We start from the raw sequence: 26,048 nt of genomic DNA, 5'->3' as shown, positions 1-26,048 counted from the left end.
AGAGTGAAATTTTTTCTTATTTTTATTGTTACTAAAAATAATGTTTTTAGTAATGATACACGAGTTCGAAATTCTCTAAAAGTTAAAAGAGAACAATTACCTCTAAATAGCATGTTCGTTATAAGTTTAATTTTGGAATAAAAGGAAAGAAAAGGAAATTTTTTAGTGTAAAACGAAATTACTTTTATTCTGATATTTAAATTCTTTTTTTTTTTCCTCGGCGATTCAACTTAGGGACATACTTTTCTATGTTTTGCCACTACAAAAATCAAAGGTATAGAGACATCAAAAGATTTGGAGCCCTACCTGGGACAAAGGATCAGTATACTGATCTCTTTCACAAGTTTATGGAATGATGAGTTATTGACAATAATGCATGATCCAATTCACCGTTTTTCTTTTCTCTTTTAGACCAAACTAATAACGATCAAATTATTTTTCTCCTCTCAAATTCATAGATCCATACATCTTGCCTTTTTCTTTCTTTTTTTTTTTTTTGCTAAAGTTATTTGAATATATATTTTGATCTTGTTAAAATGTATTTATTATAAGTTTTAAAGTTGACAACTTGATAAATATAATATACTTTACAATTAGATATTTGGAAAGGAAAGTATACTTTAAATTGAACCCACTAAATTTTCACTCAAAATATATTTATTTAACTTTTTAAATAAACAATATTTTGATGTAGTTTTTTTTTTAACTAAAGATAAAAAGATTCGAACTCGCGACCTCTTAGATGATATGGAAAGATTATGCCGTTTGAGTTATAATTCATTAACTAATGCAAAGTTTGTAAAATGAAAATTTACACACAAAAAAATGATTATTTTTTATATCGATCACATAAATAATCATACATAAAAATGGATATAATTAGAGAATTATGTGAAAATTGTAACAATAGCAGTGCATCAAAATAATTAAACAAAAAAAATGAAAATTAGTTCTATATAATGTCCATGCATTTGTATGGATACAATATTAGGAAGCATGCATTCATCTTATATATATACATATAATTACGGATACGTCTCGAGTAAAAATCAAAATCGTTTTTGATCTTTTTGTTATTAAAATCATTCTTAACGTTATAAAATTATTTTTTTGTCTATAAATAATATTTTTTAGACAATTTTTCCCTTAAACAAAAATTTAAAAATCCTCCCTACCTTCACCACTAACCTCTGCATCATCATCACTATTGCTACGCATCTCTTTCTCCCTTTTCTTATGGCCACCACCACTATCACCATAACCATCACCATTGGCATCATAACCATCACATCTTTCTCTCTATTACCAGTTCATCATCCTAAATTACTACCACCCACTACTTCCAACCCTTTCACTACAACAAAATAGCATTTTGACAACGGTTCTTTTAATGCTTGGTGACAGTTTTAATTGTCACTAAATGATTTTGCGACGGCTAAAAAAAGCGTCACAGATTTGAGCGTCGCCAGTTGGCATAGTGACGGTTTTAGACCACCATTGGTAAGGAGTGTCGCTAAATTGTTTGTGACGGTTTTTAAAGTATAAAACCGTCACTAATTTGTAACACTTGTAAAGGTATTTTTTATACTATATTTCGTGACGTTTTGAAACTGTCGTTAAATTACTAAATCCTATGATAGTTTTTAGGCATATTTAGTGACTATTTAAACCATCACTAAGTTAGTAGTTCTTATGACAATTTTTAGGCATATTTAGTGACTATTTAAACCGTCACAATATTTTTAGTGACAGTTTTTCGATTTAAAACCGTTACTAAGTTATTTATTCCTGTGACAGATTAGTGACCATTTTAAACTGTCATAATCTCTCCAACATCAAAATTTCTATTATCAAAAGTTAAATTCTCCATAAATGACATTGTTTTTCAACAAATCCAAATTCAATCCCGCAAGTTTACAAAAATAACAACAATGTATTTCAAAAGCTGAATTCTACAAGTTTTAATTACATAGCCATAATCCATATGTAAATTTAAAAAATTCCAACTTAATCCAAACTTGTAAACCTAACAATGCATCTTCAGCTCCTCAATCAGGGAACCAGAAATCATTCGTTGTTTACGTGCTTTTACCACCTCCATTCTCTCCTCAACTATCCCCTACAATGTGATACATAAGAGCAAGTAAACTACTCAGGTCAGTCAGTTGAAACTAATGGATCAACCTCAACTGATGGCTTTGCTGCCAAACTCTATGCTATTTCATTACCAAATATTAAATTAGCATAATATAACCATACAACATCATCAAAATATGAAATACATACGTAAATTTCATTGATATCATATCTTGATCTCAAATTTTCTAGTACACCAGGTTTGTGTAGGTATGCAAGCTTTGTCATATCGTCTACTCCACTTGGCAGAACTTCAGTGTCTTTATGATAAATATAGGACACTTTAATAATAACCTGAATTTCAAGGGAAATTAAAGCATGGGCACATTGCAATACAAGAACAATAGTTTCATTAAGCTAAAATCAGAGGATCCTCACCGTCTTTCCTGAAGTGCAAGAGACTTTAACTTCTTCTCCATTAATCTCCAAGACTTCACTATCTATCCATGCTACTTCAGAATCCTCAACCCAAACATGGGACCCAACTATAGGAGTGGTAGCAGCAACCTACAGTGCAGAAAGTGTCCAACTTTTCTTAACTAATCATAGTAGGATTCATTTGCCCCTCTAAATAAATTTATGCATAATTAAGCAACTAAAACAAAAGGCATTCACAGAAGAGTTTATAATTTTTTTCTTTCAAAAAAAAGGAAAGATTCCAAATTCTATTTTCTATGCAACAGAGAAAAACCACAGCCGCCAATATAAAAAACTCCATCTCACACCAAGACTTGGAATTGACTCGAGCAAGACGAGAAAAGACCAAGAAATAGATACCATTTTGAGAATGGGGATGGGATCAAGAACTGAGCTTGCAACTGGAATAGTGAACAGGGCTAATGGTCAAATCTGCAGCTTTCACCTCCTACACCTGAATAAATAAATAAGATAATACATGATCAGAAGTATTCCCTACAAGTTAAATTGTGATATAACACTATACTTACGGAAATATAGTTTACGTACTACTCATCAATGACATATAGTACACTAATAGAAAATGACCTCATATATTCCAATAATCAAGAGGCAAACGACAACTCATTGACAGAACTAAAGAACAAGAACAAAATTACCAAGGGCATACAATACTCTTACCTCACTAGCTTCAAGCCAGACATCAGGCTTCATTGTATCTCCATATCGATAGTATAACTGAAAATCACTAGTAATATTAGGCAGGGTTCAAACCAGGTTCAAAGAAGAACAAGAAATGGAAGTACCTTTGGCTCTGGAATCACTTGAGAACCAAGACTTTTAGAACGCGGTTCGAGCACATCTTCAGTAAATCCCGTTCCTACTCAGAGTAAAAATTTCAAAATATAAGACAATTAATTTTAAGAAACAAAAGAACTCAACAGTTACTTAACAACATCCAATCACTCACCAATCTTACAAATACTCTGAAATTCTTCGTTATTGTAGTCATAGCAAGCAAGAAGAAAAGCACCATAGACTCCTACAAGACATCATTCAGCTTTTATTTCAAACCACTTTGAGCTCAGTCTGTAATATAGCATTATGTAGAAAATCCCTATGGCATACATGATATTGACAAGACAACATTGGAGGTAGCTGTTTTGCAATTAATAATAAAAGTAACAAATACAATACTAGCATCAGCATATCATGAAGAGTATACTTTATGATCACCTGTATGATTCCCACATCCGTGGAATGCAGCTATAGTACCAAATCTAGCGAGTCCCCTATGCTGCATATTAGAGAGAATGAATAAACAGAAATCCAGTAAGATTTAAGAGAATTAATAAGTTAAATATTACACTCTTACTTATCCAGATAATCTTTCTTCAGTTTTAGCCAATTATTTGACCGATTGGAAGGTTCATATATAGAATCTTCATCTAAAGTTTTAATGATTAATCTCTCACAGCTACAATTCAAGGGACAAGCCAAATGACAAAATTAAACATAAGATTGGGTGATGGAAAAACAAAAGTGATGAAATTTCTAAACAATTAAAATTAAATAGAATCAATAGGAGACCTTGACCCAACAGTTTTGTCTAGAAATTTCTGAATTTTCTCAATGTCATTTGATGTTATTGCAGTTGCATACTGAAAAACTCCAATTTCTTCTTCAAAAGAGGCATAAAGATGCTGAAATGAGAAAACAAGCACTTGTCAACATATTGTTCTTTACTTATTGTTTATGCAAAAAGCCTATTAAAAGTGAGGCATAGCAGTTCACAGCATCTACGTGAGATTCACTTTTAAGAAACATCTTTCAACAGACATCAGTTTTAATGAGGCATAGCAGTTCACAGCTGGTCAATGCCAAATCTTTCAACTAAAGTACACCTGCCGAAGTACTAAACTTAATTTTAATCCAACACACCTCTGCATCGCCTGCACGATATTCTGGTTCAAAGCCATCCAGCCAATGAGAATATATTTACAGACCTCAGTTTGACAGTACTTGTGGAATCAAATCCTTATCACTAAGTTACAACCTCTTAGCAATGCATTAGCCTAGCACAAGAACTGCATAGTATTTTTAGTTATATCCGTGTAAAGGTGTGCCAACTGCCAAGACAATACACTAACTAAACCTACACTTTACAATGAATGTACGACTAACAATTTTTACAGCCTGATGAAAAAAAGAAACCAGAAATAAACAAAAAGGAAATATAGAAAGAATCACTTCACTATAGTGGTAGAGCCTATAAGTTAATACATATGAACCACAAAAATGTTGTATCATCATATAGTGCTGAAATGCTAATGCAACCCACAATAGACATTGTCAGCACTCCATCCTCATAAGAATGAGCTTTGTATACTGATTAACTCCTTGCACTTTGTAACACCCAAACCAAAAAACAAACAAGCAAACAGACAAACTCTTTGCATCATATTTCCCAAATCTCAACAACCACAATGAGATTAACTTGGTATTCTAGCCGTCCATACTAAAGTGAACTATAATTTTGAAAAAAATTAAAAAGCACTAGTACCTGAACTTCTGGAACTTCAGATTGCCAAGTGTTACCATCTTCTACTATTGCGACTATGGAACTTCCTTTCCAAAGTAGTCCCTCTACCCTTACTTGGCCTTTGAGTACAGGATTTTTGGGGTCCTCAATATTATACTGCCTTATATCACCATGAAGCCAATTCACAAAGTATGGAAACTGGTCATCGAGAGATATTTGAAAATCAGTTATAAGCCCAGGCATCTCTGGAAGAATCCAGTTTTGCACTTTCAATGGTTCCACTGATATTGCAACCTGAAAAGGTCAGCTTAGTATATAAGTATCATTGTTATTTTTATTTATTAATCAAATGTGCCTCAACTGATGCACAAAATCTAACCAGAAGATAATACTCTATGGAAAACAGTAGCATTTTGAATCTTTTCTTTCTTGACAGTGGAGGAAGGGCTTTGTATCAGGGATTTCGAACATATGAGGGTATAAAGGAATCTCAACTTAATTGGCTCCAGGTAATAACAATGTTTGATTTTTAAATTCTTTTTTAATCCCAAAAAAGAAATTAACAATGTTTGATTTGAATATTGTTATCAGTTGGTCATTAATGATAGAGCAAATTCGTAAATCGTTCCTCCAAAGATAATTAGAACATCAAGTTAGTCCCTCAAAACATTAAACACCAAATTTGTCATGCATAGGGTAAATTAATAATCAATTCAAGTAAGGATCAAGTTGGTATCCCAAGATACGTTGAAGAATTAAACTGATGTCCATTTTAGACATCACGCAATCTACTCAATGATAAAGAATCAAACTCTGTAGAAGACTAACTTGATAGTTGACATAGCCATATATATTTGGCCGACAAATTTGAGTTTTAACTACCATTCAAATGCTTTTAATATGTTGTGAATAGAAAAAGAATTCAACACCTTTAATTTTCTAAATTCAACGCCTAGTATGGCTTATAATTTCTTAGAGCTTAAGATAGTTTACTTATATTTTATTCCAATTCATCAGTGTAGATACATCCTCCTCAGTAGACACATCTAAGATAAGTTCACTAATAAATTTCAAACCTCTTGGTCCAATAAGGGATCCAGCAAGAAGGTAGCTCACAATAACAAAGCAAAGCAGATGAAATCCAATACTCAACGTAACTTATTGCAGAAGACCACTTAAAAAAAACACTTATTATCAATGAAATTGCATAAAAGTCACAAAATGCCACAATGCTTAATAGTAACAGTTACAAAGCGGTTGTCCCAAACAAGAAGATAATTCCATCAATGGCTGCAGAAACTATGAGAACCACTAAATTTGATATTAACTTGCATGAATGAACAACAATCACACCTCATGATAGAAAATAAATAGGAAAACTAGATAAAAGAATTTCAAAAATTTCAAGACCAGATCATAAAAACTGATACTTATATAAAAAAAATAACTTTAGAATAATCCTAATAGAAATAGCAGCTTAAGCAGAAATTAAACTATGAAAATAATCCAAGAGCAAGAATTTAATAGCAAATGATACTTAAAAGTGATGATATTAGAAGAAGAAACTGTGATTAACCTAAGAAAACAAGAAATTACAGCAATAAAAATTACTAAAGATGCAAAAATATCAATATGCTTTTACAATTCAATCAATTCATGCTTCACTTCTACTGCTTCTCAAGATATCCTACAGAGTCAATAACAAAAGGAAAACTATCTTGAATCAATAGTTTTTCTTGTCAAAGTAATCATCTTTCTTTATTATTATTATTATTCTAATTAGTCAACAAATATACATATTAATAAGGAATAAGAAACAGTGCAAACTCGATCAAAGTTGAAGAGGAAAGAAAGAGAAAGTAGTAACAACTTTATGAATGCGCATAAGGAAAAGTAGCACAGCATTCAGAGAAGGAGAATAAGAATTCCACTAAAAAAGAGAGAAAAACTTTTACCTCAGGGAAGTTGTGAATGCCCACATCTTGAAAACTGAAAGCATTAATAGATAAAAAAAACATGGAAGGTAATGTTAGATGCAGTAAGAAACACTTTAGCATAGCTTATTAGTTTACACAAGTATTATTCACGAATTATTTCAAACTAAAACGAGGAAGAAGGAAAATAGAGTAATAATAAATTAGGGATGAACTTATTAAAAGTAAAAAGACAAGGTCACCAAAGATAGAAACAGGTAATATAAGTTATATTCGTTGTATAAATCATGATAACATTGATTTATTATCAAAATAAAACTTTGTAACCAGACAAATACTAAATGCTATGAAGTATCAAAAAAACAGGAAGCCTAATCATGTAAAGTCTAAAAAGTTTAAATGAAAAATAAACTTGGCTTAATTAGCTAATGTCTAAAACCCAAGTTTTAGAGAAATACCTATCCAAATTGTGCCTCCGGAATTTAGATAGTAAAGCTCATTCATAAGGGTTTAGAGAAATACCTGTCCAAATTTTAGGGTACCTGCACAACTCTGAATGCTTCAGAAATTAGAAAGTATAAGATAGTGAATAAAAAATTGAGCACTACCACTTAAGAAGTCTCTTGTCTTCAAGGATTGGTCTTTGTCAGTCTCCAATCCGAGCCTCCCATTATCGGTGCCCTATGTCACCAATTGATAGAAGCTTTAGTAGGTTATTAATAAAGTCTATTAGGCTATTAGCAATTGATAGAATTGTACATCTGCATCCTTATCACTACAAAAATTTCAGCGTCCTTTGTTCTAGTGGAAAGGAAAATGACAAACATCAAACAAAAAAGGAATAAAAAGGTGAATTTTCACATTAGAAATTTACTGATAACACGTTAACACTAACAAGTAGATTGAGAATTAAGATATCTAATCTTATACATTATTGAGTTTTGTGCATTATTGCCAAAGAATTATGAAGAACATGTATGAAATGAAAGTAATTGCATAAGGTTTTGAATTATGCTTGTTAAAAAAGTATGCTTAATCATAGCTAACATGAAATCAACGGGTCAAAAACTATATAATAAAACAGCAACATTGCACAGAATAATATTGACAAAATGCTATAAAATGAGAGGTCTGATACCTCCTTGGAAACCTCGTCAGCTTCCTTAGATGACCTTGCGTAGTTAACAAGCACCTGTAATACAAAGCCCAAATAATAATTGAGCATCAGGATCAAAAGTAAATCACGTTAGCACAAAAGTAAATTAATTGAAAAGTAAACAAGTTTTAACCAAACAACCACATCATCGAACACACACTGCACTGTTATTGCCACAACAGATTTGTCTTCCTTTTAGTTTTGCTTAATTAACATTAAAGAGAAATGTAATTGCCTACTTGAAGAAGCACAAGTAAGAGCATGATTTTTGTTTTAATTTATTTCTAGAGACGTCTAGGAAGCTTCTATTATAACCTACGTTTAACTTAAAATATGTTAATCCAAATATAACTTAAAGTAATGAAGAAAGAATGCTACTCTTACTAACCATTTTTCTAGAAGAGGAGACACCACCTTGTAACTTAGGAATGCCATCAATTTGCTCAACATAGCAAGCATAGTTTTCGGTACCTAAAATGATAATAACAGCAACATCATTGTCCCATAACATCACTCACCTATATATTAGGAAATAGGCATTTACTTCAACCATACTACCATTGCATTGATTTAAGCTTTTACAATTTTACAATAATTATTAAAAGAAGAAATAAGAATCAGAGCATTTAAAGAAATCTAGTTGAAGCATTTCATCGAACATGTTGAGTGCTAGTAAAATTAAAAAGAAATAAGAGATTTCAAAATAAAAACTGCAAATATCAATGAGCATATAATCATTATGATAAATTTCAGCAAAATAGAGCACCAAGAATAAACAATTGCAACAACTTCAGCACAACAAACGCTAATAAGCAAAAACAAAGAAATTGCAGAGGGAAAAAGTAGAAGAACATTCAAATACTTACTATCGATGTTGAGTTTAAAGAGAAGAAAAATTCGCTGGAAGGGAAATTAGGGTTTGCACTCATAAAAGAGGGGAGGGGAAGGGACGGCCAGTGGACAGAAAATAGCGAACAGTGACCGGCGAATGACAGTAATGGCGATCGGCGAACGGTGGGCAAATGGTGAATACGAACTAGTAAAGGCTGTGACGGTACTTTCTCTTCTCTTCGCTTTGCTTTGTTCGCTTCTCATCTTCAAATGACTTTGGAAAAAATAAAACATAAACGAAAGCAGGAGAGAGATTTTTACTGACGGCTAAAAAATTAATTGCATAAGTGTCACAGTATTATTAAATGGAGACACTTAAAATAAGTGTCATAAAATAAGTGTGGCTATATAGTCAATTTGGCGTAGTGTTTTCTTTCCACCTAAATTCTTTTTTTGTGCAACAATTCAACAATTTAACAAAAATTATCAACCGCAATAATTCAGCAATTTAACAGAAATCATCAACTGCAATCATCAACAAAATAAATTTAACAGAAATTTCAAATTAAAAAATAATTCAGCAATCATCAACTGCAATTTTAGATCCAAGATCAGCAACAACAGAAATTAAAAAATTTAGAAAGAAAGAAATGATATTCTTCAAAAATTAAAAAAAAAAAACATAAAAAAAGAAAAGCCAGCGACGGTACAGACAGAACAAATGTACAAAAATGATGGGGGATCAACGAAACCCTTGCCCAGCGATGACGGAGCGGTTGAAACTTTAACGATGGCGGCGCAGCGGAACATAGTGTGACGGGAGAGAAACCAGAGCCCAAGCCCCGCGAAGGCGAAGAAAAAGCCCGCAGATGCATAGAGAATATGAGAGAAACAGTAAAAGGTTGACCTAGCACCGATGGGGAACACCAGCGACAGCGGTGCGACAAGTCCCAGTAGAGAGAGAGATATAAAGAACGACAAGCCTATCGCGACAAGTCTTATCGCCACAACGCAACGGCGGCAGCCATCCCCTTCCCTGCCGTCACCTCCCTCTTCTTCCTTTCCTTTTCTTTCTTCTCCCTTTTTTATTCCTTTTCTTCATTTTGGTTTTTCTATTTTAGGTGGAAAGGGGTGGGGATAATGGAGGTGGGGTAATGGGCGGGGTACTGTGGGTACTAGGTAGTGATGATAGAAAAGGGTTTTTATGTCATTTCAAAAATTTTTATGGACAAAAGGACAATTATATAACATCTTGTAACGTTGAGAATGATTTTAATAATAAAAAAAGGTTGGAAACGATTTTAATTTTCACTCAAGACATTAAGGACAAAAAAAGTACTTAACCCTAAATCATACTAATAGCCATTTTTATTCTAATTATTGTTTAAGGACTCTCATTATGATAAAGCGGATATACTTCCATTTATAATGCACCGTACCGCTATAATGTTAATTGCAGTAGATAAGAGCAAATTGTTAAATGTTCACGTTTATTTTGCAAAAAACAGCACAGATAAATAATAAATATTCAATTTAAAGTCAGAAATTTGTAAGTTTACATGTGAAGGATTATAGTGTTTTGAGAATTATCTGAAATGTTGATTTAGCTTTGAATGTGAGGTCCAGCATCTTTATAAGACAACGTCTAATTTATTGATGACGAAGTACCGTCTGAATTTCTCGTGAGGAGGTAGGCGCAGGGGCGCAGGTACATAGAAGAAAAGGGGGGCAATGCCCTTCCCCCCCCCCCAAATTTTAGTTTTTATTTAAAAATAAAAAAATTAGTCTAGTCCCCCCCTTTCTTTATTTTCCAGTCCCCTCTCTTTTTGTTCTATCTTTTCCAAACGCCCCCTCCCTTTAATTCCTTAAAAAAAACCCAACCCAATAGCCCATTCCCTATCTCCTTTTTTTATTTTCCAACCCCTATCCCTTTTTTTTAAATTCTCAACGTACAATCATTCCCCAATCCCCATCCCCTTTTTTTATTTCCCAGCATACGAGTCTCTCCCTCTTCGGCTCTTCTCCTTCCCGCCTTGTCTTTCCAAAATTTCAGGTAACAACTTTTTCTATTCTTCTTCTTTTTTATCTTTTTAATCTTCTTATCTTTTATAATTTTACCTCTTTGACTTTTATTTTTTTGTTTTTTGCAGATTAAAAAAAAGATAGTAGTTTAACAAGTGATTTTTCACTCCTCTTTCTCAAAAAAAGTTCTATTTTTATTCTTTTTTATATATTTAGTTATTTACTTAATTAGTTAATTTATTATTATTTGTTAATTAAGTTTATGTTATTATATGTTAATTTGTATATTTAACTTTTTTTATTAGTTAACTATTTAATTACAATTTTATATTATTTATACTAGGATGTTAGTATTATTGTTCTGAATTTTAATATTTTATTTTATATTGAAATATAATTTTTATATTTTATAAAGATTTAAACTGTAATTTACACTTTTCGCTAAATATATTTTTAATTATAGGAACTTATTTGGCCATTTGAATTATGAGTAAGTTCAAAACCATTGATACATTTTTTAAAAGAAAAGATCAAGAGAATGAAGATGCTTCTACTATTACTACTCCAATACTTGAGGGGTCATCAAATTTCATTACTTCAAGTTCTTCATTGAATAGCTCAAAGCGTCCACGACTTCTTCCAAATCAACTGGATGTTTTTCGTTTGGAAAGAGATCTTGGAATGCGACCAATGATTTGGAAGTTTCCTCCAAATAAAAGAGATGAAATCCGTCGGGCTTAATGCAATGCATATTGTTTTTACATCAAAGTTACTTCTTCAACAATTAAGAGATGGTGGATGGTGCAATTTTCTTGCAAATGTTAAAGATTTTTGTGAAAAACATGAAATTGAAGTCCCTAATATGAGTGCACAATATGTTTTTGGAAGAGGTCGATCTCGTCAACCAAGTGTGACAGTTGAGCATCATTATCGAATAGATGTATTCTTGGCAACAATTAACTCTCAAATACAAGAGTTAAATAGTAGATTTAATGAGCAAACAATAGAGCTTTTGACTTTGAGTTGTGCTTTGGATCCTAAGGACAATTTCAAATCATTTAATATTGAAGAAATCAGTAAGTTAGCAGAGAAGTTTTATCCCCTTGACTTTCCTTCTAATGAGCTAAATATTTTGAAATCTCAGCTGCAACATTATCAGCATGATATACCAAATCATTTGAAAGCCATTGGTACACTTTCTGAATTGTGCAACAAGTTGCAAGAAACGGGAAAATCAAGAACTTATCACATGGTTGATAGATTAATACGTCTTGTTTTGACTCTACCAGTGTCTACAGCAACAACAGAAAGAGCTTTTTCAGCAATGAAAATTGTTAAGACAAGACTCCGAAGTAAAATGGCTGATGAATTTCTTGCAGACAACTTGGTCATCTATATAGAAAAAGAATTAGCAGCTATTTTCGACACAAATTCAATTATAGATGATTTTGAAAATAGAAAAAAAACGTCGAATAGCTTTTTCATGATACAAAATTATAAGTGGTAATTTTTATATATTATTGTCTTACTTTGATTGAGATTATATATATATTTATTTTTTAATTTTATCATTAGAAATAGTTAGCCTAGCTCCGCCCCTGAGGAGGTGGTACCTGTAAAAGACTCTGATATTTAAATTAGCAAAGATTTTAGGCAGATTTTTCATAAATCATAACATATCTCATACTTGAGGGATGTCAATGTATTTATCTTGAGAGTTTGTTGGAAACTATCTTTTAAAAAAGATAAAAATAATAAAAGAAATTTGCGAAGACAATTATCTGTTTAGACAGATAGAACTAGACTCCTTTACAATCTCTGACCTCTTTAAAGAGGTTGAGCATGTTGTGAAGTCTACCTTTTTTTATGGGCCTTTTATACTTGGTGAGCCTGGCTTTGTTTATTAGATCAGGATATGAACAATTGCTGTTTTTAATTTTTCATTCTTTTAATTTCAAATAATAATAATAATAATAATAATAATAATAATAATAATAATAATAATAATAATAATACATAAAAATTTATTTTGACATTTGTAGAGAGTGAATATTAGAATATATAATATATATTAAAAAGGTGTGAAACAGTACATATAAATATGAATTCCGCTAGGGAGCCAATGGAGTATTTGTACAATGTGTACAATAGGCTATTTATTTGGTCCAATATGAGTTAAAAAGTGAATATTCAGGGTAAAATACTACTAATTTCTCAAACACAATACACCCATACTATCCAGAATAACCATCCGAATACCAAAGATAATAAACATCTGATATTCTATTGAATCGAACATCCATATACCTCAAGTATACACATTATACAGATACTCCATTAACTCTCTATACTTCCTCTATAAATATACATAAAAGAAATATTAAGGGAGTAATATATTTTTTAATATTAGTCAATATTTTTTTATTAATATCTTTTTTTTTTTTTACTATTTGGATTGAGATTTAGAATTTATTAAAAATTAAAATTTAGTATTTCAAATTTAGAGTATTGTTAATTTTCGGCCAAAAAAAATTTGTTAGTGATGTAATATTATTTAATATATAATTATAATATATCTAATTTAGTAATTAATTTTTTGTATGTAAATAATGTATATTTTTTTAATAAAAGATCACGCTTCAACTCTTTTTATATTTACGGTTAACCAATATCCAACAAATTATTATATATACAAGATGAAATTTTAATTTTCAACACTTACTTTCAAATGAATGAATAATCTAATTAACTATTCAATTAACTCAAAATTAGTTTCGATTCTTATAAAACTTTAAACAATTCCATGTATCATACACCTCTAAATTAAAACAGCACCAACTGTTTTATCAATTGGTGGCCCACAGGAAATAAAAATAATCAAAATCAAATTTACTCTCCAACCAATCTAAAATCTAGCAAATTAAAAAAATTAATTATCAAAATCACACGATTTTTAAATTGATTATGATAAAAAAAAATAAGTCCTTGCTTAAAATAAAAAATTAGATTGATTATAAAATTTTAAATTTAAACTCTAAATCTTTCATTATAAAACCTAAAATTCTAATACCCTAAATTCTAAATCTTAAACCTAAACTCTAATTAAAATATAGATTCTTAATTCATAAACTCTAAAATTTAAATCTTAGATTATAAATACAAATTTTTAATTTTAAATCTTAAATTATATTTTAAATATAAAATTATATATTTCACCCTATATATATAGTATGTTGATTGATTTTTTTCTTGATGAAATATCTAAAAGATCAAGAACGAACTACAACTTTGGTAAGGAAGAAAAATTAGTAATAGGAGTTAAGGGTAAGTAAGAGAGAATATTTAGGAATTAGGAAGTGTAGTTAAATAAAACAATAAATAAATGCCTAGGTAATTGATAAAAGTGATATAAAAAAAGTAGTATTAAATTTTAAATATAAAAATATAATAATCTGAATGCTGAAGTAATAGGGCAATTTTTTCTTAATTTTAATTTTTTAAATATTAATTTAAATATATTAATTTTTTAAAAAATAATGTATTAATTTTAAGGTCACTACAAGGGAGGTAGGAATTGGCGGCGGTTTTTTTTATTAGCGGCGATTTTAAACCGCCGCAAAATCAAATGCCGGCGGCTAACCGGACCGCCATGGATATAGACACCGGGATTGTGTTTGGCGGCCGTTTTTACAAACCGCGGGTATAGCTGCCACTAAATCAATATTTTTGTGGCAATTAATTTAGCGGCAGTTTTAAACTGCCGCTATATACAAGTATTAGAATTTAGTCCATTTTTCATCGGCGGTTAAGAACCGCCGCAATGTTATTACGGGTTTTTAATTTATGGCTGTTAAAACGTCTTTTTTTAAAGTTGTTTTTTATTAATTAAAATTTAATACATATAATTGATTAAATCGTATTATTTTTGTCAAAATTAGATCAGATAAATTGATTTGGCCAAAAATTTGGTGAATTACATCTTGAACCAATCTAAATTAATATTTTTTTATAAAAATGACTAAAATACTCTTATTATTATTATTATTATTATTATATATATATTTATTGAGAATCCTAAATCCTAACCCTTTTTTTCTTTCTGTGTCGTCATAGAATTAGGATTTAGGATTTTTAAAATTTTAAAAAATATATATATAATAGTATTATTTTAGTCATTTTCTATAAATAGGGTTATTGTAGTCATTTTCTATAAAAAAAATATTAATTTAGACTGGTTCAAGATTTGATTTATCGATTTTTCGGCCAAATCAATTTATCTGATCTAATTTTGACAAAAAAAAAAACATAATTTAATCAATTATATACATTGAATTTTAATTATTAAAAAACATCTTTAAGAAAAAGACGTTTTAAGTGTCTTTATTTGAGTGGCTCTCTAATTTTAAATAGACAATTTTAAATTACGTTATATGTTTAGTGGTCTATTAATTAGTGAGTTAAAATTCTATCTTTTCTGTGATTTTGAACCATATATCTTTTCTATTATTTAAATCGGCTCATCTTTTTTATTATTTGAAATGTTTTATTTTTAAGAGTTTATTTCAATTTAAATTGTTAATATTTTTTGTTATTTTTAAAAATTATAATATCTCGTTTATACTATAAATGGAATATATTTATAATTATTTCATTTATAATGCAAATGAGATAAATTAATAAATAGGTTATAAATTATATATTTTAATAATTAAAATAATTAAATTATTTATTTAAAAGAATTCCCGAAGTAATAGTATAGCTAGGAAAAGAACTAAAGAAGTACGATAGAGTACAACAATAGAGCGGGATTTACGAATATAATATACGGCATTGCAACAGGGAAGGACCAGACATGATTTACGTTGTCGTCATGCACTAAAAGTATAAAACTACCAAGTACTTTCTACATGCTGCGGTGCCGTGTCCACGACCAAAATTAAAAAGCTCTTCTATCTTTTTCTCTCTCTCTCTCTCATAAATTTTGATTACCAAAACTTTATTAAATTAATAGACGAAAATATAACATATATGTTCTTTTAACTTTTATACATTTTTTTTGTTGTGAGTTTGAATCATACATAATTTTGCATGGAATATTGTTACGGTGGGTAACCAGAGATTAATAGAATGAATGGTGTAGGTTGGCCCAATCGTCCGCGAAGGGTGAACTCCGAGTTGGTTTACACGCTGGAACCTCCTTCCGACTTGTATACGTGGGTGAATGGGGGGTGGTACCTGCAAAGACACTCCGATGCCTAAGTCAGCAAGGGTGTTAGCAGGTCTAGAGAGTATTGAGCTTAGAGATACCTGAGGGGTGTCAGTGTATTTATAGTGGTGAGCCAATAACCACCGTTGGAGTAGTGCCGTATCTTTAGGATGTTAACCGTCCCATTATCTTGGGGAGGTTAAGATATGGCTTTATGAAGCGGTTAGAGAGATTTTAGGGGCGGTTACTCATTTGAATGAGTGTTTATCCGCCAGCTAATCTCATGTCCGACTTTTTTAGAGTAAGTCGTGGTAGATACCGACCTCTTATGTGAAAGTCGGTACTTAGCTAGGCTTAATCCTTCAGATTAGGCCTTTTATTTGGACCTGGGCCTTTGACATTGGACCAGGGTATGAACAAATATTTTATTTTATTTTATGCTACCGAATTTTTAAGTAAAAAAATCAAATCTCTATTTTTTAATTATAATATTATATCATAAAATCATAAAACCACTCTTATTAAAAATCTTAAATAAAATTAATAATTTAATTTTCATATACTGTTAGTATAATAAAAATATTTTTTATATTAATTAAATAAATAATTATTTAAAATAATAAATATAATTATACAATGATATAAAATATTTTAAGCCATGTTTGGCACTGATTTTTCTTTGAGGGGCAAAGTTGAAAGTTGTGAACAGCAGGAGTGGAGAAGGCGTTACGTTGTTTTCGGCCATTTATTATTCCTCATTATTTATTTTACCATTTCTTCCTTTGGACCCCACTCAACCCTGTCGGTGGATAAATTCCCCTCTCTCTCTCTCTTCCATCTTCAACGCTTTCTATAGTTCCTCACTCCTTTTTTTTTTTTCCATGTTTTAACTTTTAACACACTCCTTTAACAACATATTATTAGAGTAATATATAACCATGTTTATATGTTACTTTATATGATACATATTTAAGGGTAGTGGTGTGTATGTAGAAAAGGAGGAAAAGGAGCACTAGTTTTGTTTGTTTGTTTTATGGTGATGATGGATAAGACGCCAACCAGTTTTGACTGAGCCAAGAGCAGCTAGCTAGCTGTATCGGGTTAACTCCAAATAAACACTGAGGGGCCTATGCATTAACAAACTAGCATCAACAATTCAACATGATGTAACCAGCTCTGTGCCGAATAGGCCACTCTAAGATTAAATTTTTATCAATTTACCTATTTTGTTATACTTTTAATAATATAATACATATCTTTTTATAATATTTTTAAGTTTGCTCACACATGTTAGCAAAATTCAATTTTATTTTATAAGGTCTTATTAGATTTTAAGGTGAAGTTCCCTGGAGATTCTATATTTGTTACAATGAATGAAATGTTTTCATTTGAGAATCAGCCAATAAAAAAGCTAATTGCAAAATGTTTTACCATCGAAAAGTTTTGAAAAGCAAAAAATGTTAACGGCCTAATAATTGAATGGTTATATCTAACGAGGCCTACAATACATACAAGTCTTTTTAACTTATAAGTCTTATAAGTTACTATACATACGGGTCTTTTAATGCGTTATTCAACCGTTTCCTGTTTTCAAAGTGCTACACTCACTATGTATTATGAACGACTCTTCTTCTTCTTCTTCTTCATCTTCCTCTTCCTCTTCCTCTTCCTCCTCTTCTTCTTCGAAGCGCTACACTCACCATGTATTATGAACGACTCTTTCTCTTCCTCTTCCTCTTCCTCTTCTTCGTTTTTTTTCGATTTTCATAGTTTCTGAAATCAAGCTTTGAAATCGTTTTGAAGATAATGGAACTTCAAAAATACACCCAAACGATTACAGAAATACACCCAAACGAATACAGAAATACACCAAAAGGATTATAGAAATACACCCAAATAGTTACAGGAATTCACCCAAACGATTATAGAAATACACCCAAAAGATTACATAAATACACCCAAAGTATTACAAAACTACACCAAAAGGATTTAAGAAATACACCCAAAATTCGTTGAAGTACACTTTATACATAATTCAGAACTCTTTCTCTTTCTCCTCATCATCTTCTGCTGCTTCTTCTTCTTCAAAAACGATTTCAGAGCTTGATGTCAAAAAATAATGGAAATCGAGAATAACGAAGAAAGAAAACAGAGAGAAAAGCACGTAAATGAAGAAGAAGAATAGGAAGACGAGGAAGAAGAACGTGTAGCAAGAAAAAGAAGAAGGAGAAAGACAAGGCAAAAAACAAAAGAAAAGGAGAAGAAGAAGAGTAAGAGGAAGAAGAACGTGCAACAAGAAGAAGAAGAAGGAGAAAGAGAAGGAAAGAAACAAAAGAAAAGAAGAAGAAGAAGACAAAGAGGAAGAAGAACGATTTAAAACGCGTTTTGAGTGTTAATTTTAATTGGACTTGTAAGGCTTACAAGCCTTAATCGCTTGTATGCGAAGAATTTTTCATATCTAATATCTCTTCTTATGCGAATTGTTTTTAAGGTTAATAGAGATTGAATTCTAAGTTTTAAGTCATAGAAATTTTAATATTATATTATAAAATTATTTTTATTTTTAAATTTAAGATGATATTAAAAGAGATACATAAATAGTTATATTAATTATAGTAAATGTATATTAAAATTAGTTATTAAAATTAATTATTAGTATAAAATTATATATATATTAATGAATTTAATTTTGATGTATTGTCAATGTAAAATCATTTTATACGTACATTTAATTACATAACATCACATTAACAAAAATAATTACTTTTTACATTAATTGTGTGAATGGTCATTTAAATGAACAGTTGTAATAATTGTATAATTATGTAAAATATTTTATATTGTCAATGTATTAAAATTAAATTTCAGATTAAAATACAAAATATATATTAAAAATGAATTAAATTATATATATTTATATATAAATACATAATAATTAATTTTGATAGTTAATTTTAATGTGTAAATAATATTTTTAATAATTATATATGTAATAAATACCACGTCAATTTTTTAAGCAAAATACCGAATCACAAACTTTATAAAAACTATAAGAAAGTTTAAAAAAAATACTAAAATACCAGTATACTTAAAAAATTTTTTATAATATAATAAGTGCAGGAGGACCCTATATAAGAGTAGTGAACAAACTGTAAGATTAGGTTAAAAGGGCATATAAATAAATGGCTGTTAACGTCAAGCACTGGGTTAGGATCTCTCTGACCATATATATGCATACGCATATGTAATTCTATGTACTTTAGGTAGAAGGCATTTTCTATGATCATATTCATTATCCGTCTACTCATGTCTCTTGTTTAACATTACTCTCTTCATTAAATAATTCTTATATTATCTATACTTGCTCCAACAATACATTACAAAATAAAGTATATAATACTGAGAATAATCTTATTTGCAAGTAAAGTTATTATATGTGTATTGACAATATATATCATCCAATCATACATTATTACGTCAAATCTCGCTTTACTATTTGAATGTTCATGGATAAATAAGAAATTTTATTGAATATAATAAGAGTGTAATGTATCATTTAATTTGTTGATCGACATTCAATTTCGCTGCTTTAGTACTAGTACTAGTTTTCAATATTTCTTGGATTGGATTAAATACATGATGGCCCAGCATTACATATGGTCATTCCCTAATTTGCGGGGTCAATGATAAGGGCGTTGACTACCTTACTGAACATATTGACTACCTTATTGCCTTATTGGTAATTCTTCTCTTTTTCAGGGAGAATTATTTTCCATATCTATTAATTGACAACTGATGATAATGCACGGGGTATTTAAGTTCTCAACTATTAGACAACTTAATAACTATATTTGAATATGCACCGTTTTATTTCTTAATACAATTGAATAGTGTGTAAATCTTAAGGATAGATTGTGTATGATTATCAATTAACGGAAATAATAATTAATTGCAGCTATATGATTGAACAGTTAGATGACTTCATCAAATTAAAACAAGAGTAAATAAACCCTTTTTTTGGCATTGTCTTTTTTTTTTAATTTAGATAATTCGTACTTTAATTATTAAAAAATAACAATTCATCTTTTATTTTATTTTTTATTAAACACGAGTTATTTTGTAAGAATTTTTAATAAAATATGATAAAAAATATTTATATGTGATAATTTTTTTGGTTAAATAAATTCAACAACTTCTAATCTTAGACTGCGTTTGTTTACTTAGACATGTACACTAGTACATAGATACAGTGGTATATATCTATTGTTTGTTTACTGAAACACGAATTTTGAATAGACACAATGATACATAAATAGACATAGAATACATATTTTTAATGTCTCACTTTAAAGTTGAGACACAACTTATGAGACACAATTTTTTTTTTACATTTATCCTTAATTAATTTCAAAAATTTCAATTTTATCCCTACCTCAATCCTATCCTAACTTCTTTCTCTGCTCCATCTTCCTTCTCCGTTAGTCATCTACCTCTCTCCAGATTCTTCTCTTCTGTCATAGATCCCGTCGCCACCGCCATGCCTTCCTCCTCCGACGGTCCTCTCTCTCTCCAATGCCACACTCTTCTTTGTTGCATTCTTAAATTTGTGTCTCCTTCAAGCTCTTTTGTCGTCGCCTTTCTCGGATCTGCGCCGCCTCTACATCGCTACCGCTACTCGTTCAGATCTATCGCCCTCGCCGTCCAGCCCTTGCCACACAGAGTTACAGCACCGTCCAATCCACAGCGAGTCGCAGCACCGTCCAACGCTCTCGACACTGCAAGTTAGTGTCGCCATCCAATGCTTGTGACCCAAAAAATCGCAGCACCTCCTCTGCTCCTTCCCTCACCTCTTTCATTCTTCTGTGATTTTTTTTAATTTTGGTTATGCTTACTGTGATTATTTCCTTAGTCTTCTCTATCTTTTTTTTTATTTTTTTTAGATAAATGGTGATTATTAAAAATTTGTTAGTGAGTTTTTGGTAATTATAGATGATGATGAAGATGATAAATCTAATAGTAGTAGGATGGTGGTAGTAGATAGTGATGGTGGTTGTGGATCGTGGTAGTTGTAAATACAATTGTGTTATTGGTGAGGATAAATTTGTCATTTTAATAAATTTGTATATACAGTGTACTGTTATGTATAATATTATCAAATAAGATAAAAATTATGTGTATATTCATGTCTATATATTGTTGTGTCTTTATATTTCTATCTATTGCTAATTAAAATAGCAAACAAATGGAGCTTTATATGACAACACATCCACACTACATTATCATCCACATAACTAGCATGGCGTACTTCTCCTGTTCGAACCGGGGTTTGAAACCAAACTTCTCCTCAGGAGGATAGATGGGGCGATTCAGGTGAAATCCAAGAATTTCTTTTTAATACTTAGTACATTCACTAAAGTTATGTGACATAATTTGTATAATTAACTATCATAATCGGTCTTACGTAAATAATAACTATTTGATTAAAATTATTTATTTTTTTATAATCATCAAAATAATATCTCAATTAAATGATTATTATTCCTCTATAACATAGTTTTAATGTTTGTATAAAGGATAAAAATTTCAATCAAATAATTATTATTCATATATTATATGTAAATGCTATATTATATAAATTAACATTGTATGTAAGTATTTTTTATCGATGATATTCATAAAAAACTCTTATATTAAAAATAAAGTTAAAAAATAAATTATTATTTTTTAATTATTAAAGTACAATCATCTAAATTAAAAAATTGAAAGAAATAAAAAAAATTTACTCTTAAAATAAAGTAATTAAAATTTTCTTCTCCATATATGATTTTGACAGCTCCCCTTAATTTTTGAGACTGCAGCTTTTGTTATTTGTATCAGAATGTTATCAAGTATTTTTGGTACTACTTTCCCTCCTAATTATATATATATATATATGAATTTAATTAAAAAATTAATTTGTTTAGTTAATATCAAATATATTTTTAATTTTTTAAAAATTTAAATTACAATCTCAAATTTAAAATTTTCAAAAGATAATTATTGAAAGGTATCAAATTCAAATAAAGAAGAGAAGAGAGAAAAAAGTTTCAGAGAGAAAGGAGAAAAAGAGAATGATTCTCAAAATTGATTTTGGTAAAGTGAAGCTAACAACTAGAAGTACAGATTAACATATAACTATTTATAGCTAGGTTAGTATGTTAGCTTTCACAATGTGGACCACACAATCTGAACAAACTAGCTAACAGCTTTACCAAACTAACTAACAGCTTAAGCACTAGAGCTAACAGCTTTGCCAAACTAACTAACAGCTTAAACACTAACTAACTAGTTCTATCATGACCTCTACTCATTGATCTTTCTCTAATACTCTATCATGACCTCTACTGTAAAAACTAGTTAGTTTTGTTGTTATATATGTTTGGACTTGTTCTTCTGGTGCTTCACCACTACTGCTATCTTGTTTTATACTGTCAGAGTGTGCTTCACATCGCTTCTTTTTTTTGCTGAGCCTGATAGTGACACTACTGCTATTGTATGGCTTCAGGTCTTCCACCATCAACTTTGACTGAGACTCCAAAAAGACATCACTTGGTAATAATTTTGTCAACACATCAGCCAGTTGTACAGTCCTAAGGACATGACTCACCTGAACAACTTTCTTAGTGACATAATCTCTCACAAAGTGAAGATCTGTCTCAAAGTGTTTTGATTTTGAATGTAAAATTGGATTTACAGCCAACAGGACAGGATTTAGATTATCACAATATATTGATGGAACTATTGAGAGTTTAGCTCTAAGTTCAACCATGAAATTCTTAATCCAAATTAGCTCAGCAACCAGGTTAGTCACAGCTCTATACTTTGTCTCTGTGCTGGACCTGACAACAACTCCTTGTTTCTTTGAGCTCCATGAAATCAGATTACTACCAAGAAAAACACAAAACCCTCTAGTGGACTTTCTATCATTAGGATCGCCTCCCCAATCTGAATCACTATAGGCTGCAATATTTTGCACACTCGTCTTGTGTAAGTGTAAGCCAAAACTTGATGTACCATTCACATATCTCATCACTCTTTTCACCAGTTTTCAGTGTTCATCCAAAGGGGTTTGCATAAATTGAGACTTTGCCAACAATATATGTTAATTCTAGACGTGTGACCGTAAGATATTGCAAGCTACCCACAACTGAACGGTAGAGTTTTGGATTGTGAAACATTGAACCCCCAAAGGCAGAAAATTTGACAGAAGATGGTAGAGGTGTGTGGCATGGCTTGCAGTGTTCCATATCAGCCTTCTTGAGTAGATCTTTAACATATTTTTCTTGGGACAATAGAAAACCACCAGCACCAGTCTTGGTCACCTAAATTCCAAGAAAGTAATGTAGTTCTCCCATATCTTTTAGGACAAATCTGACATTGAGTTGCTGCATTACAAGAGAAATTTCTTCATCAGAATCACCTGTGATGATTATATCATCCATATACACCAAGACAATTAGGTGTGAGTTATTTTTGAACCTAGTGAAAACCAAAACATCAGACTTCGTTGCACTAAATCCAAGATGGTACAAGGCTGTAGACAGTTTGTGGTACCAGACTCTTGGTGGCTGTTTTAAACCATCGAGAGCCTTGGTGAGTTTGCACACCAAACTGCCATCACTAACCTCATAACCTTTTTGTTGCTTCATGTATACATCTTCAGCCATATCACCGTGTAAAAATGCATTGTTTACGTCAAGCTGTCTAATTTTTCAACCCTTAGATAGGGCTACGGTAAGCACAATTCAAATGGAGGTGGGTTTTATCACCGGACTATATGTTTTAGTAAAGAAAGCCTGGCCGTTGTGAGAATCCTTGGGCTACTAAACGAACTTCGTATTTTTGAAAGCTGCCATATGAGTTGTACTTAATTCAGAAAATCCATCTGCTATCTACTGCCATTCTCCCTTGAGGTAGAATTACTAATTTTCAGGTTTGATTTTGCATTAAAGCCTTGTATTCAGCATCCATTGCTGCCTTCCACTATAGATTAGCTAAGGCATTTTTTACTATCCTTGGTTCAACACTGACTGAGAAAGCTCTTGGCTTAAAAATCTCATTTTTGCTCTTTGTGACCATAGAATGAATGTTGAGAGAGTTTGGGGCTACACTTGGCTGATCATCTGTCAAAGAGAGGACAATCTTTAGGTCTGAAATAGGAACCTGAATAGGTATGTCTGATGGAACTGAAGGTAATGGAAAGGGTGGGGCTGAAATGTTGTTATTAGGAGTATTTGTGATTGGAGTTGGGTGTCTTGGGAGTGTATTATAATGTACAGGTTAGAGGGTGATTCTTGTTAATAGTGGAAACATTGGGACAGAGTGAGGACTATAATCATGAGGGGAGGATGAACCTTGCAGTGTTGAGGGTGAAATGAGCCCATTCTTAAAGGAAAACTGCTCTTTATCAAATATCACATTGCTAGAGATTACCACCTTGTCTTGGGCAGTGAAACATTTGTAGCCTTTATGAATTGTGCTATAACCAAGAGAGATAAATGTTGCTGACCTGAGCTCCAATTTGTCCCTATTATATGGCCTCAAGTGTTGAAAACATAGGTAGTCAAAAACTTTTAGGGATGCATAATCAACCCTTTTATCAAATAATTTTTCAAAGGGTGACTGATCCTTTAAGACTGGAGTTGGCAACCTGTTTATCAAGTGTACTGCTGTCATGAATGTATCTCCTCAAGATTTGATGGGCATTCTAGCTCCTGCTAGCATTGCTAAGACTTTTTCAACCACATGCTGGTGCTTTCTCTCAGCGCTGCCATTTTGCTGATGCTCATATGGACATGAGAATTTGTGTATAACACTTTGTACCTGTAAATCCTTAGCCAAGCTCATATATTCAGTAGCATTGTTAGATTGAAGCATCTTGATTTTACTGTTTAATTGAAATTCAACCATTTGTTGAAAATATTTAGAAACTGATTTGAGTTGCGAAGGTGTCTTAATAAGGTATTGCCATGTGTATTTACTATAAGCGTCAACAAAGTTAACAAAATAAAACTTTCCATTCACCTCAGGCACAAGGGCATGATCCCAAATGTCTGTGTAGACTAGTTGCAATGGAGTAGTGTACAAGGTGTTTGAAGGAGGATAAGAAAGATTGTGAAATTTTTCAAGTTAGACAGCAAAAAGCACAAACACTTTTATTCATAGAAGCTGGAATATTACAAGATTTTAAAATAGAACAAACAACATTACTTTTAGAATGATGGCCTAATCTATTATGCCACAAAACAAATTGATCAACATGAGACACATCTGAGATAAGAGCAGTTGGGTTATTTGATAGAGTAAAATTGAGAAATTTGTACATCCCTCTTTCAACCTTTTTATGTAGGACAATCTTTTTAGTTCCCTGAGATTTCACACAGCAACCATTAGAGTAGAATTAAAAAAAGACATCATTATCACAACAGAATTTGTACACACTTAGCAAATTCTTTGTTATGTCAGGAACATGCAGTAGTCTATGTAGCAAGAATTCTTTGTTACTCAAATTATTTTTAAAATAGGAGTTTCCAACAAGGTTAATGTAAAAACCTAATCCATTTCCTACAATTACTTGATCTGTGCCCTCATAATTTTCTTTTTCAATCAGATTTCCTTGATCAGAAGTCATGTGATGTGTTGCACCCAAATCTGGATACCAATTCTGATCTTGAAGCGTTGCAGGTGTAGCAAGTATATTGCTCAAATTTGCTTGTGGCTCCTGTATGGTCTGCAAACTGCACCCTCCATATTGAGTTAGTGAAT

At 31.0% G+C, this 26,048-nt stretch overlaps 1 pseudogene; it reads right to left on the bottom strand.

The window, feature by feature from the left end:
* Positions 1–1,841: 1,841 nt before the first annotated feature.
* On the bottom strand, positions 1,842–9,393 carry LOC112705910 (DNA ligase 1-like; annotated as a pseudogene).
* Positions 9,394–26,048: the final 16,655 nt, after the last annotated feature.

This window comes from Arachis hypogaea, chromosome 8, assembly GCF_003086295.3.
Source record: "Arachis hypogaea cultivar Tifrunner chromosome 8, arahy.Tifrunner.gnm2.J5K5, whole genome shotgun sequence".
Classification (NCBI taxonomy): Eukaryota; Viridiplantae; Streptophyta; class Magnoliopsida; order Fabales; family Fabaceae; genus Arachis; species Arachis hypogaea.
Note: the sequence above shows the minus strand (reverse complement) of the source record. Positions and strands in the feature narration are given on the sequence as shown.